Here is a 12,999-nt window from a genome sequence, read left to right on the forward strand (position 1 = left end):
CCTGAACTATCTTCAGGAAAACCCATTGAAATGAATGAGGTGGGGAAAAAATGCTGCATAAAAAAAATCTATTCATTTCAATGGGCTTGGCCTAAAGATAGATCATGACTAGAGATGAGCGAGTACTATCCGAAACGGCAGTTTCGAATAGCACGCACCCATAGCAGGGTGCGTCCATTCATTCCTATGGGTGTGTGCTATTCGAAACTGCCGTTTTGGATAGTACTCGCTCATCTGTAATCATGACGCTTCTTTTTATCCTCTAGCTGAAATCTATTATTGAAATGAATGTGAGAGTTGGATTGGATTGGAGGGCTGGGCAGTTCTCATTTCCTGAGGGTCACACTAGTGCCCCTTGTGGTCATTTAGCAGGGGTGCAGATTTTTCCACTCCTCTGATAGGTTGAGCCTTAAGTGATGTTACTCCTCTGGGTGTGGCATTGTCTGTAACCCCAGTCGATGTGATTTTGTTCTGCCTCTACATGGCATGTATAGTGCACTAGTGATCAAGGGTTTGGGACCAGTAGGGTGCGATGTAAGTAACAGCTCTGATTGGCTGGAGGCCATCACCTGACTGACGTACCTGCAGTTTCCTTATACAGTAGTCTGATCCACAACACCCCCCCTCTGTTCTGTGTCCAGGAGGGGTTTCCTGTCAGATGCTGCTACTAAAGTGCTGTAAGGGACATCTTATAGATCATGCGTCATCTAGTGATGGGGCCACTAGAGCTCGGCTCTGTCCTTCACATTCCTCTCCACTCCAGGACCTGTCTGGAAGAGGCTTGGCAGACATGACGACCCCGCCTCGTGAACTTTTCATTAATAGAGGGCAGTTCATTGTGGAGAAGCGCAGGTCGCGGTGGGTGCTGATAATGTGGCGGTGTGTGAATTCTTCTTTATAGGTCTATATTTATTTGCTCTTATCTCAGAAATTTCATGTGACCAGGTTTGGCCATTTCCATTTTGGTTCGAGGCAATACTACGTGGGGCGCGAGAGCATAAATGAGGGTCTTTAGTTTTTACAAATAAGAATATTGTGACCCGCAGGGGGTTGAGAGGTCATATGTCACCCTGCAGTGGGTGGATGGGAGACACTTCTGGGAACACAATCACTCCATGACAGTTTAGTATTAGCGGGGGCTCTCCTAGGAAGCATTAGCTCGGGTTTTGTGACCTTACCATGTAAATAAATACTATTGAGAATTAAATCCTGTGTCCTTATTTATTTCATTCGCCTGGCACCAACCTATACTGTGGTGCTGTACATCTCCGTGTATAATCTAGATTATATACAATACATTCATAGGGATGGACTTGGAGCTCATGCATACTGATGTATCATACAACTATATGGTGTTACAGAGTGGTAATACCGTACCTATATGAGGTGTATATGGAGATATATGGAATACCAGTATCACATACATGGCGGTGTAGACAGTGGAGCCGTCTTATTTCCCTAGTTCTAGCACACATTGCTCAGGAAGACATGACCACCAGGCCCGCTGTTATGTAGGTAAGTACTCTGCATTATGTTTCCACTTTATTGGTGTGGTGGTGAAATTCTGTCATGTTATGTCACTACTAGACGCCACTTGCATCCTCCATCACCCAGTTGGCTCTGCAGTTGCTCTAGGTCCGGGGTACAACAGTTGTGAAACTACAACTCCCAGCATGCTCCATTCACTTCGATTGGAGTTCCAAGAAAAGTAAAGCAAGTATGAATTCTGGGATTTGTAATTTCCGAATGTTACTGACCCTTACTCTAGGTAACATCTGTTTTCTTGCACTTAAATGCAGCAAGTAAGCCCAGCCTGGGGGCCACTTCTTTTTTAATACAGTAGGATTCATGAGGTGTCAGGACGGCTGACAACTAATCCCTGCTTGTCATGGCTGAGCTGCGGCACAGGGTATATACTTATCACTGGTTGTCACTACTTGATTCGGGAGGGCGGCCATGTCGTCACAGACAGATAAGGTGTCGACCACTTTCACACTCTGAGCAGATAACTACATTTGCAGGTTTGCAGAGTTGGCACAGTCTGGCAGCACACACGCTGAATCCATTAGGCAGAGTTTACCCTGGAGGTCAGAGGCCGTCTCTGCTAGTTTAGCACAGATTCTGTTTCCTAAACCATTTAGCAGTTTTGTACGTTACACGGGTGAAGATATTTCTTGTCTGGACACAATGATTTATAGCTAATAGTACATACGCAATATACTGTCCACAGGGCTTGCTGAGAGTTGTAGTGTGACAGCCACATGCTGCCCAACACTGTTATATTAACTATGATGATAACTGTATGCCTTTTGGTTATAAATAATATTGTTGCTCAGGCCTACGTTCCGCAATGATGTGTAGGTGTGTATGGGGCCATAGATATGAATGGCTCTGTATAATATTCACTATTATGGCTATGTACACAGGGCCTCATCTTTTAAGCTAAGGCAGCTGATTTTTTTTTTTTTTGCTGAAGTGAATTTGCAAAGACCAAAATTTTTACGTAAGAAATTTGCAGCAGATTTTTCATTTGAAGATGGCCTTACCCTTACAGCGCCCATAGTGACTCACCCAGCTTTCCTAGGTTTATTTGCACAGAATGGTTCTCACTTCCCATATGAAAGTATCATTCGAGTATTCCTAATAACGTACAGTAAGAGTGACTACTATACCCCTGATCTGTCAATGGCTCCTGTGGTCACAGTGTGATGTCCGTACTCCCCTTTAAACATGACACCAAGGTTATTACAAGTGTCTGGATGGTCTCTTAAGATGGCCCATAAATATATATATATATTTCTTCCTCCTGGACATTTGGAGGATTCAATTACCCTGACCAGCAACATTTCTTGTTGCTAAGTTTAACCATTTCCCATTAGAAGTGATTCCCCAGCTGTTCTGAAACTCAACCCTCTACCCAAAGTGAGCGGCCCCCAGACCCAAAACATATGGGGACCGAACAGGCGGTAGATGCAAACGTGACGTCATGGATCAGCTGTTTACTAATAGCAGATACTTCTAGATAGTGACAAGTGTGATTTATGGGAATTCTGAAAGAAATCTATGCGGGAACTATCTGTAGTATCTATGTTTCTTTATTGTCTATAGCTATCTAGCTATTGTATCTATATAATATATACCTGCCTATCTCTCTACAGTATCTATAGTTTCTACCTATCTTCAGTATCTATATTTCTATTTACAATGTTTCTATTCTATCTATCTATCTTTGACATTACAAACATTAACATATTTTTTCTGCACTATATGTATGAGATGTAATGAAATCTCATTAGTTTGGCTGGTTCTGTAAAAGCAGTGTTTTTTTTGTTTTTTTTTCTGCTGCATTTCTGCAAACGTGTAGGGCCTTAGGCCTCATGCACATGGGTGAAATTTTATCTGCAATCCTATCCTATCAATATTATCCTACTTCCTATCCTATCCTACTAATATTTGTTCCTCAATCACAGTCAAACGGCTGAATGGATTGGGCTGAAATTTTGCACATACTGAGATATTTCACAGGAAGGAAACATAGACTACTTGGCAAGCCGTGCACTCCACCGACAGGCCCACTGGGACCGGCGAAACGGAGCCCCTGCTCCACTGCATGACGTCATCATAGGTCTGTCATCGAGGCTCTGATTGGTGTGTGGCAGGCTGTGGGCGGGCCAGTGGAGAAGCGGCCCGGTCCGTCTGCGGTAGGCTCTGGGCGGTCCGATGTGCGAGCCGGACAACATGGCGGCTGCTTCATCAGCGGCAGCAAGGGAGCGGCACAGCTCATGCAGTGACGAAGACACACAGCTAAACTCTCCAGGGGAGAACACAGCACTCTGCTGTTCCGGCTGGGCAAGTACCCCGGCAGACTCTACAGTGCAGGTACGGCGTCCAAAACGCAAGTCCGTGGCCAAGGTGTGCAGGTGGCCTGGGCAGCGCCACCTCAGTCGGCTGTGCCGGCTGGGTAGGAACCCCGCCAGACTGTAGGGTGCAGCTACAGCGAGCCAACCGTCCGGCCACGGTCAGGTGGTGCAGGGGGCCTGGACAGCGCAGAAGGACTGTAGGGGTGGTGGGCCAATGGGCAAGCAATTTGGGGGCCTGGGGGTCACGCAGGAGGATGGTATACAGGACAGAGATTGTGGGGTACAAGGAGAGTGCCCGGGCCTGCGGGGCAGGGAGGGCTGGGGCGTGGATGGAGGGTGGCCCCAGGAGTGGGGCCCAAAGGAGGGTGTGGTGTCTGCCATGGGATAGGGGGCCGCGGGAGGAGGAAGGGAGGGTGGTCCGGGGGCCACAGTAAATGAAGGGGCGGGGGACAGCAACCCAGGGACAAAGGGGGTCTGCTTTGGCGCATCACGGATCTTCTCCGCCAACAATACTGCAAGTGTACACGTTTCAACGCCACCAAGAACCCACAGACGAAGTCGCAGGCAGATGCTAGTTGTGGATAAAAATACAGGCCCATAAATTTCAGTATATTTTTGCGGCTGTGCTTGAGCAAGGTGTGTGCCTGTCTGCATTTGTGTCTCAGCCCATTCAATGGATGCAACAATGAAAACCACAGATGACTCCCAGATACTAATCCTGGTGACATCCATGCTGTTTTCACTGACTTGAAGACTTCACACAATTGTGTGCATGTAGCCTAAGGGGCTATTCACATGGAGCAAAATGACTCGGATACCGTGCCTATTATGGCGCTTTCCCGCGTGGGAAAAAAGCACAGTAAAAATGCCTCCCCATAGAGTTCTGGGGGGGGGGACGACTCTGGAGCAAAGCGCCATAATACGCACACGGTATCTGTGCCATTTTGCTCCGTGTGAATGGCCCCTAAGGGCTAGTTCACACGGAGTTAATGCGCGCGCATTCTGGCACATATACACGTGTCAGAATGTTAGTGCTCAAAACAGATCACATTCATTTCAATGTGTCCTTAAGGGTGTATAGCGCGCTTAATTTTGCGATCTGTTCTTTGTGCTCATGTTAATCCTATCCGGCTTCAGGCCTATATGGTAATATAACAGATGTCACGTGGTCTGGGATATTACCATATAGGCCCAAAGCCTGTGGTAGTAGTAATAGCCTGTTACTGCTAATACAGGCTTTGGGCCTGTATGGCAACAGGCTGCTACTACTACTATAAGGCTTTGGGCTTGTATGATAATGCCCCAGACGTCTGGGATATTATGATACAAGCCCAAAGCCTTATGGTATCAGTAGCAGCCTGTTGCCATACAGGCCCAAAGCCTGTGCTAGCAGTAACAGGCTATTACTACTACCACAGGCTTTGGGCCTATATGGTAATACATACCTCCCAATTTACACAGAGCAGAAAGAGGGACAAAATGTGCGGCGTGCTGCAAAATTAGCTCCGCCCTCTTTTATGTTGACTCCACCCATTCTCGTTCATTTTCCATGTGACCCCACACAGTATAATCCTCCTACAGTCACCCGTAAATTATATGTCCCCTCTCCATGTCTCCCTCAGTTTAATGTCCCCTCCATCTCTGCCCACAGTTTCATGTCTTTCCCCCTCCCCCCCTTCATCTGCTCACAGTTTCATGGCCCCTTCATTATGTTCCCCTCAATGTTTAACACAAAAAAACACTTATACTCACCATTCCAACGCTCCCCCTCCGCGCTCTCCGCGAGCACTCACATAGTTGTAGGCGCAATGTGACCGTCATCACATCCCGTCTACACATGCAGAAGCCGGAGCGCAGCAGTAAGGCAGGTTGGGAGGTATGTCAATGGTCTGTATACAATGCATAGAACCCAGGTCTATAGGTGCAAACACCAGGGGCGCTATTACAATGAAATGGTTAATCCCTCTCTATCCTGGATACACTAAATCTAGAGTAAAGCTCATTGTAAGAGGGGGAAGAATTTTCACATGATAATTTTCTGTACCCTTAGTGCCAGAGTGCCCCCTAAAGATTAGAGTACCCCTAAAGAAGATTAGAGTGCTCCCATAAAGATTAGTGTACCCCTAAAGAATATTAGAGTGTCCCATAAAGAAGATTATAGTGTCCCCATAAAGAAGAGCAGAGTGCCCCAATAACCATTGTCTGAGCACTTTCAAATGATTGTTTTTTTATAGACACCCAGGAACATGTATTACACATATATTCTTTCCATGCATATTAGTAGTAACACTTTCTATAATAATGGACTATGGGAACTCATATAGCGGTCACTTCTTCCCCATCTACTAATAATGCAGCACTAGAAGTTGCCATAAAGGTCTCTCCCTATCTTCAGGACACTGGACTGTCCCCCATGATGCCAACTCCACAGTGTATATGGCAGTGCAGGGCAATGAAACACTGCCAGGCAGGAGCTACCTATGGGTCTCACGGCCATGACATCACGTCACCTGTGCACGGCCAACTGACATTCAGTTCTTAACTGTCGACGGCAGAGAGAAGAAGAGTTTCTACGGATTTCTTCAGATTTTATTTAGCCTTTTGCATATTTTTGGATTGTGTGAGACGACCAGAATGGCGTCCCCTGGAAGAGGAGAGGAGAAGAAGAGGGAAGAGGAGAGTGACGGAGAGGAGAAGAAGAGAAGAGGAAGAGGAGAGTGACGATGGACTAAAGGAGAAGAACAAGAAAAGAAGATCCCAGGATAAAGGATTGGAGGACCTGGAGCTGACCCCTGGCAGCAGCCAATATGCTGAAACATGAGGCCCCTACCCCGGCCTTACCATCAGCCTCTTCATCCTCCACAAGATGTTGGGTAGGGGCAGCTTTGGCAAAGTAAGTTTTATCACTACTTATTCATTTTGACCCCCATTTTATTTCCTGTTGTCAACATTGTGGGCTGGGTAGATATTAACCCCTTAACCACTTCAGCACCGGGCCAATTTGTGGTCCAGGACCAGACATATTTTAGGTTTATTTTGTATGAGCGGTTTTGAGGGCTGTAACATTTTTCCCGTATGTCTCACTCAACTAAATTTTGCGTCTTTTTTTTGACACATAGGGCTTTATTTTTATGTTGTATTTATTTTCTAATGTGTTTTCATTTTTTTTTTATATCCGGGAAAATATAAACATAATAGGAGGGAAATTGTGTCTGGTTTTCAATTTATTATTATTTTTTTTTATTTAATAACACAATAACACAAAGTGTCACTGAAAAACTTTATAAAATAGTTTTTCCTCTCTGTTACGGTCATTTTTATTTTGTATGGTGTCGTCGGGGGTGGGGCTATAACCTTTAATAACGGCGTTTTATTAGCGTATTTTTTTTTTTATTTTTTTATTTATTTTTTTACATTTTTAAAAAACTTTTTTATTATATTTTTATTTTATTTTTTTCAGATTGTGTCTCCATAAGGTGATAAGAGACCTTTGGAGACATCTGCTCACTTTTTTTTGTATTGGAGGCTGATTTCCCCTGCAATTGAGGCTGGTACATTTAGCCTCAGTTGCAGGAGGAATACAGCCTCCTGCACGCTGTATACACAGTATACAGAGATGATCTGGGTCCTGTAGGACCCAGCAGCTCTTGCAAGACACTGCTCCCGGCGGATCACGTGACCGCCGAGTCAGAGGGCGGCCGCATCATGGTGGCGCCCATAGCCGTGTATACAGCGCTCAATGAGCGCTGTATGCACAGTGATCGAGATGGCAGGGAAGGGAATAAACCTTCCCTGCCGTCTCTCTGGGAGCTCCGGCTGAAGTTACAGCCGGCTCCCAGCTTCAGCAGCTGCACAATCTTATGCAGATGCTGTGTTCTGACTGGACGTACTGGTAAGTCCTGTCAGAACTAGGCAACCACTATCCGGACGTTTATAGTCTATGGGCGGTCCGGAAGTGGTTAAGCAGCAGACCATTTTTTGGTTTCGCATTTTCGTTTTTCCCTCCTCACATTTCAAGTGCCATAACTTTTTCATTTTTCAGTTCACAGAGTCACATGATGGCTTATTGTTTGCGGGACAAATTGTACTTTGTAATGGCACCATTCAGTATGCTGTGCAATGTACTGGGAAGCTGGAGAAAAATTCAGAATGAGGTGCAATTGGAGAAAAAATACATTTGTGCCATTTTCATATGGGTTTAATTTTTACAGCGTTCACTGTTTGGTACAAATGACATGTTACCTGTGTTCTACGTGTCTGTACGAACACGGTGATACCAAATTTATATAGTATTTTTAATACTTTTTAAAAAATGAAAAACTTTGCAAAATAGTAAAAAAAAAAAAAATTTGTGTCGTCATGTTCTGACACCTGTAACTTTTTCATATTTACATGTATGGTGCTGGGTGCGGTGTCTTTTTATGCAGGACAAGATGACGTTTTTATTGATACCAGATCTGATGGTTTGATCACTTTTTATTAAATTTTTTATAGAAGGCAAAGTGTTGAAGAAAACGCTATTTGGCTATTTTTTTTTTTTTTTCCGCTATGCCGTTCGCAGTATGGGATAAATGTTTTAATATTTTAATAGTTTGGGCATTTTGGAGCGCGGGGATACCTAATATGTTTGTTTAATGTTCTTTATTTACTTTTATATCTGATCTAGGGAAAGGGGGGTGATTTGAACTTTCATATTTTATTAAATGTTTTTAATACTTTTAAAAACTTTTTTTTTTCTTCTTTTACATTCATGATCAGACCCCTTAGGTACCTTGAAACCTAGGGGGTCTGATCGCTCATACTATTCACTGCAATACTATAGTATTGCAGTGAATAGCAAAATCACAGCAGTTCTATTACCCTGTTTCCCCGAAAATAAGACATCCCCAAAAAGTAAGGCATGGGGGGGAGGTTTTGTTAAATTGCCTAATATAAGGCACCCCCCGAAAATAAGACATCCCCAAAAACACTGCAGCCGGCAGAACACTGTGCACGATGTTCCGTGTGCACAGGTATGCCGGCTGCTGACTCTGCTGTGATACCACTGTTCCTGCTGCTGTAAGATGACCTGGGAAAGCATCGTATGCTGCGGGGAGTCCACTCTCCCAGCTCATCCCACAGCAGCCGGAACAGTGGTATCACAGCAGAGGAGGCAGACAGCTATCCTGTGCACACGGAGCACAGCGTTCAGCCGGCTGCAATGCCTACTAAGTGAGGCTCTCCGGTACAACCGCCGGAAGCCTCGCTAATCTCTGCTAAGCCCCGCCAACCACTTCCACCACCGTGACCAACAGCAGCACCAGCGCTGCTATGAAGATGGGGAAGGTAACTAGCATACCCCCCCCACCACCACCACCTCTTGCACCACCTACAACCGGCAGTCATGCCGGCACTCCGTTAAGGAAGCGCCGGCATGACTGCCGATTGTCCCTCGCTCCAGCCGCTCCATAAGACATCCCCCGAAAATAAGACAGGTCATATATTTCAGAAGAGAATTTAATATAAGACACTGTCTTATTTTCGGGGAAACAGGGTATACAATGCTTCTGGCATCGTGCAATAGAACCAATGCTATGACAAGCCTGGAAGCCTTCAATAGGCTTCCGGCTGTCATAGCAACCGATCGCCGCCCTCTGGTGATGTTCAGGAGGGCGGCGATCGGCGGCGCCCATGCCGCCTGCACAGTTTTACACACTGCGGTCGTGTTTGACCGCAGTTTGTAAAGGGTTAATAGCAGCGATCGGTGCGGGCACCAACCGCTGCTGTTAGTGGCATGTCCTGGCTGTATTATACAGCTGGCATCTGCCGTGTATGGAGAGAGTTCAGCTCATGAGCTCTCTCCATACATCCCCATGCGACCCATGACGTAATACTACGTCAAAGGTCGCTAAGGGGTTAATTGTATTCTAGGTCTATGGGGCGACTGTAAGGACACCCAGAGACTTTCCTGCCCCCATGACCACTGTTGTAGGCCCCATATCTCATCTGCTTTGTGTGTCACCATAGTTAGATTTAGTGTTAAAATAAAGGGGTATTCTGACTCATGGAGGATCTCAGGATCAGAGCTGTGGGTGGCGGACTGTTTATATCCATGTCCTGGTCTATGCTATACAATACATACATTGATCCAATATGAATAAGGGTCTATTCTGATCATGTAATCCATATCTTGCAGTTTTTTATTTGCACAGAGACATAAGTATGGTAGATTACCCTTCTGTGTAGAAAATGGATCCTTTTTTTTTTTTTTTTTTACACATTGACCTCTATGTATACGGACGACCATCTGTTGACATTCATTAAACGGATCAGAAAAACAGATGAAGAAAAACCAACGTGATCTAAATTGAGCCGAATGCTGATCCCAAACCGATCCACCCAGCCATCTTGTGCCTATTCTGTTCATATGGTAATAGTAGAGACCCCCTTTATGGCCTTTCCATACATAATCCCAGAGATGACACTACATGATGCATATGAGCCCCTTTTCCTTTTCGATGTAACAACCATTTTCTATTTGTCTCCTTCAGGTTTTCCTGGCATCAGTCCCTGGCCGACAGACATTCATGGCCATCAAGACCATCGAGAAAAGAGAGGACGATATGGAGACCATCCTGAGGGAGCAGCAGATACTCGCCGCTGCCAGAGAATGCCCCTTCATTTGCCACCTGTATGCCGCACACCATTCTGAGCAGCGGGCGTATTTCATCACCGAGTATCTGTCTGGCGCAGCCTGGCGGATTTGATCAAGATGTGCGGCTGCCTGAACGTCGGCAATGTAAGGTAAAAAAAAGGGGTAAATTCCGGGGGGGGGGGGGGGGGGAGGGGGAGAAGGTAAAAGCTGAGGTCGGGGGTTGTAGTCAGGGCTTTGCTAACACTGAGATTTCTCTTTGTTCTTCCCATGAGATTCTACACGGCAGAGATTGTTTGCGGACTTCAGTTCCTCCATGGACACGGCATCGTCCATCGGTAAGAACTTTCTTCCTTCTATGTCTCTCCTTTACATTCTGGATTTCATGCACCCAGCTTTCCTAGGGTCCTGCCTGGCTATTCTGCCTGATCTTGTATTTACCCATCCCCCATTTCCATTGTGACTGGGCAGATCGTCATTTTCTTCTCTTATTTCATTACAGTGATATCAAGCCAGCGAACATCATGTTGGATGCAGAAGGCCACACCCGTATCATCAACCTGGGGCTGGCCCTAGATGGAATCACCGCATCCACCAAAATCTGTGGCGTGACCGGCACCTTCAACTATATGGCCCCAGAGGTGCTCTTCAAACCAGGATATGGCATAGCAGTGGACTGGTGGAGCTTGGGAATCGTGGTGTCCAAGATGGCAACAGGACGCCACCCGTTGTATGAGGGTTCAATGCGACGGGAAGCCTTTATAGCCAAGCTCACCAAAAAGCCAGACCGTGTCAGACCGTGTCCGGCTGTGAGCGCCGGTGAGCGTTTTATGGTCTCCACGGCGTTTTTTTTTTAAACCGGACACAAAGTCTTGCATGTCCAACTTTGTGTCCAGTTAAAAAGAAAAAAAGGTTTTGCCGCGGAGAGCATAAAACGCTCACCGGCGCTCACAGCTGGACACTTTTCAAACCCATTCAAATGAATGGGCTTGAAAAATGCCTGAAGGTTTCCGTTTACAGCTCAGTTACGCACAGGAAATGGAAACCTGCATAGCGGAGATCGGGCGCTGGTGTGAAAGAGTCCTCACCAAACTTCTACAAACTCGTGAACAATAAATCTGTCCAGTTATGTGGTGACATATCCTCTGCTCCTAGAAGGGCGAGTCCACTCTGCTTCACCATTTGGCCCGTCTCTGCTCCTGGAGTCTTGTGAGCAATCGGTGCGATGTAGTGATGTCACTGAAGCAAACAGAGTGGGATCTGGGAGAGGTATTGTTCAATACTGTGGTGCCACACGAAGAGCGACATAATACTGTGGGGGAACCAAAAGATACACATGATACTGTAATGTATCATGTATAACAAAAGGTAATGCTTTCTTCAGGCGGATTCCGTGGCTGAGTAAGCCCCGGCGTCTGCCTCGCGACAGCACCCTCCGGACTAGGCCTATTCATTTGTGACTACTCTGGAGCAGGAAGCCGTGACTGTCGGAGGCCGCAACAGTCACATTTTGGTCCTATTCTGACGCAGCTTCCCGCATCAGAATCAGGACCAAAATACGTGCCCCGTGTGAATGAGGCCTTAGGTTTACACTATCGTTCGGCTCCTCATGGGGACCTGAAAGACAGATAGCCCATCCGCTAAAAAAGCGGTTACCCGCGAACCCCGAGGAACCCATAGACTGTAAAGTTGTAACAGACTTTGTTCTAATGCAAATATGAACCTCGCCTAAAACACTTCTATTTACCTTTTTTTGACCGTAATATCCCAGACCATGTGACGTCTGGGATATTACCATATGGGCCCAAAGCCGGCTAGGATTAACATCGGATTCCGGAGAGGTGAGTAAAACTGGCGCTCGGGCCTACTCACTGCCGGCCTCTGCGGCCTATAGTATAAGGTGACGCGGGGGTCGGCAGTGAGCAGGCCTGGGGAGGTTGGTAAATAGACCGATACCTGCTGGGAATACTTCAGCAGGTAGCGGCCTATTATAAAACAAACAAACATTAAGTTCTCATACTTACCGACCCACTGCAGCCACTGCTCATCTTCTCCCGAGGCTCCTTGTCTTCTCCCGCGGCTGCTCCTGCATCTCAGCGTAGGGGGCGTGATGACGCCGCCTGTGCTGAGACGCAGTAAGACTTCATCGACACAAGCCGGGTGCGGGCCTGAGCTAACGTGGCCAAGTCACCCGGCGGGTGATGTAGCCGGGGGAGGGGGCCGGGACTGGAGCGGAGGCCCACTGCAGCCGAGTCAATACAGTCAAGTCAATTACCGTATTGACTCGAGTGGTAATTGAACTGGTCCTCAGTGAAAGACATCTGTGGGAGGCCACTGGAACAGCGCTGCTGCTGATAGGTGGTCTGTGAGGCAGCACTGTCTCCAGGGCCGCCTTAAAGGGGTTGTCCCATCACAAGGATCCTATCTATACTGTTTGTTAATGTGAGTGTAAGACATTTCCTAAATACACTGCTTCAGCAAAACTGCTTTGTTTGTCCACTATCTTAC

The sequence above is a fragment of the Leptodactylus fuscus genome, chromosome 11, assembly GCF_031893055.1.
Source record: "Leptodactylus fuscus isolate aLepFus1 chromosome 11, aLepFus1.hap2, whole genome shotgun sequence".
Taxonomy (NCBI): domain Eukaryota; kingdom Metazoa; phylum Chordata; class Amphibia; order Anura; family Leptodactylidae; genus Leptodactylus; species Leptodactylus fuscus.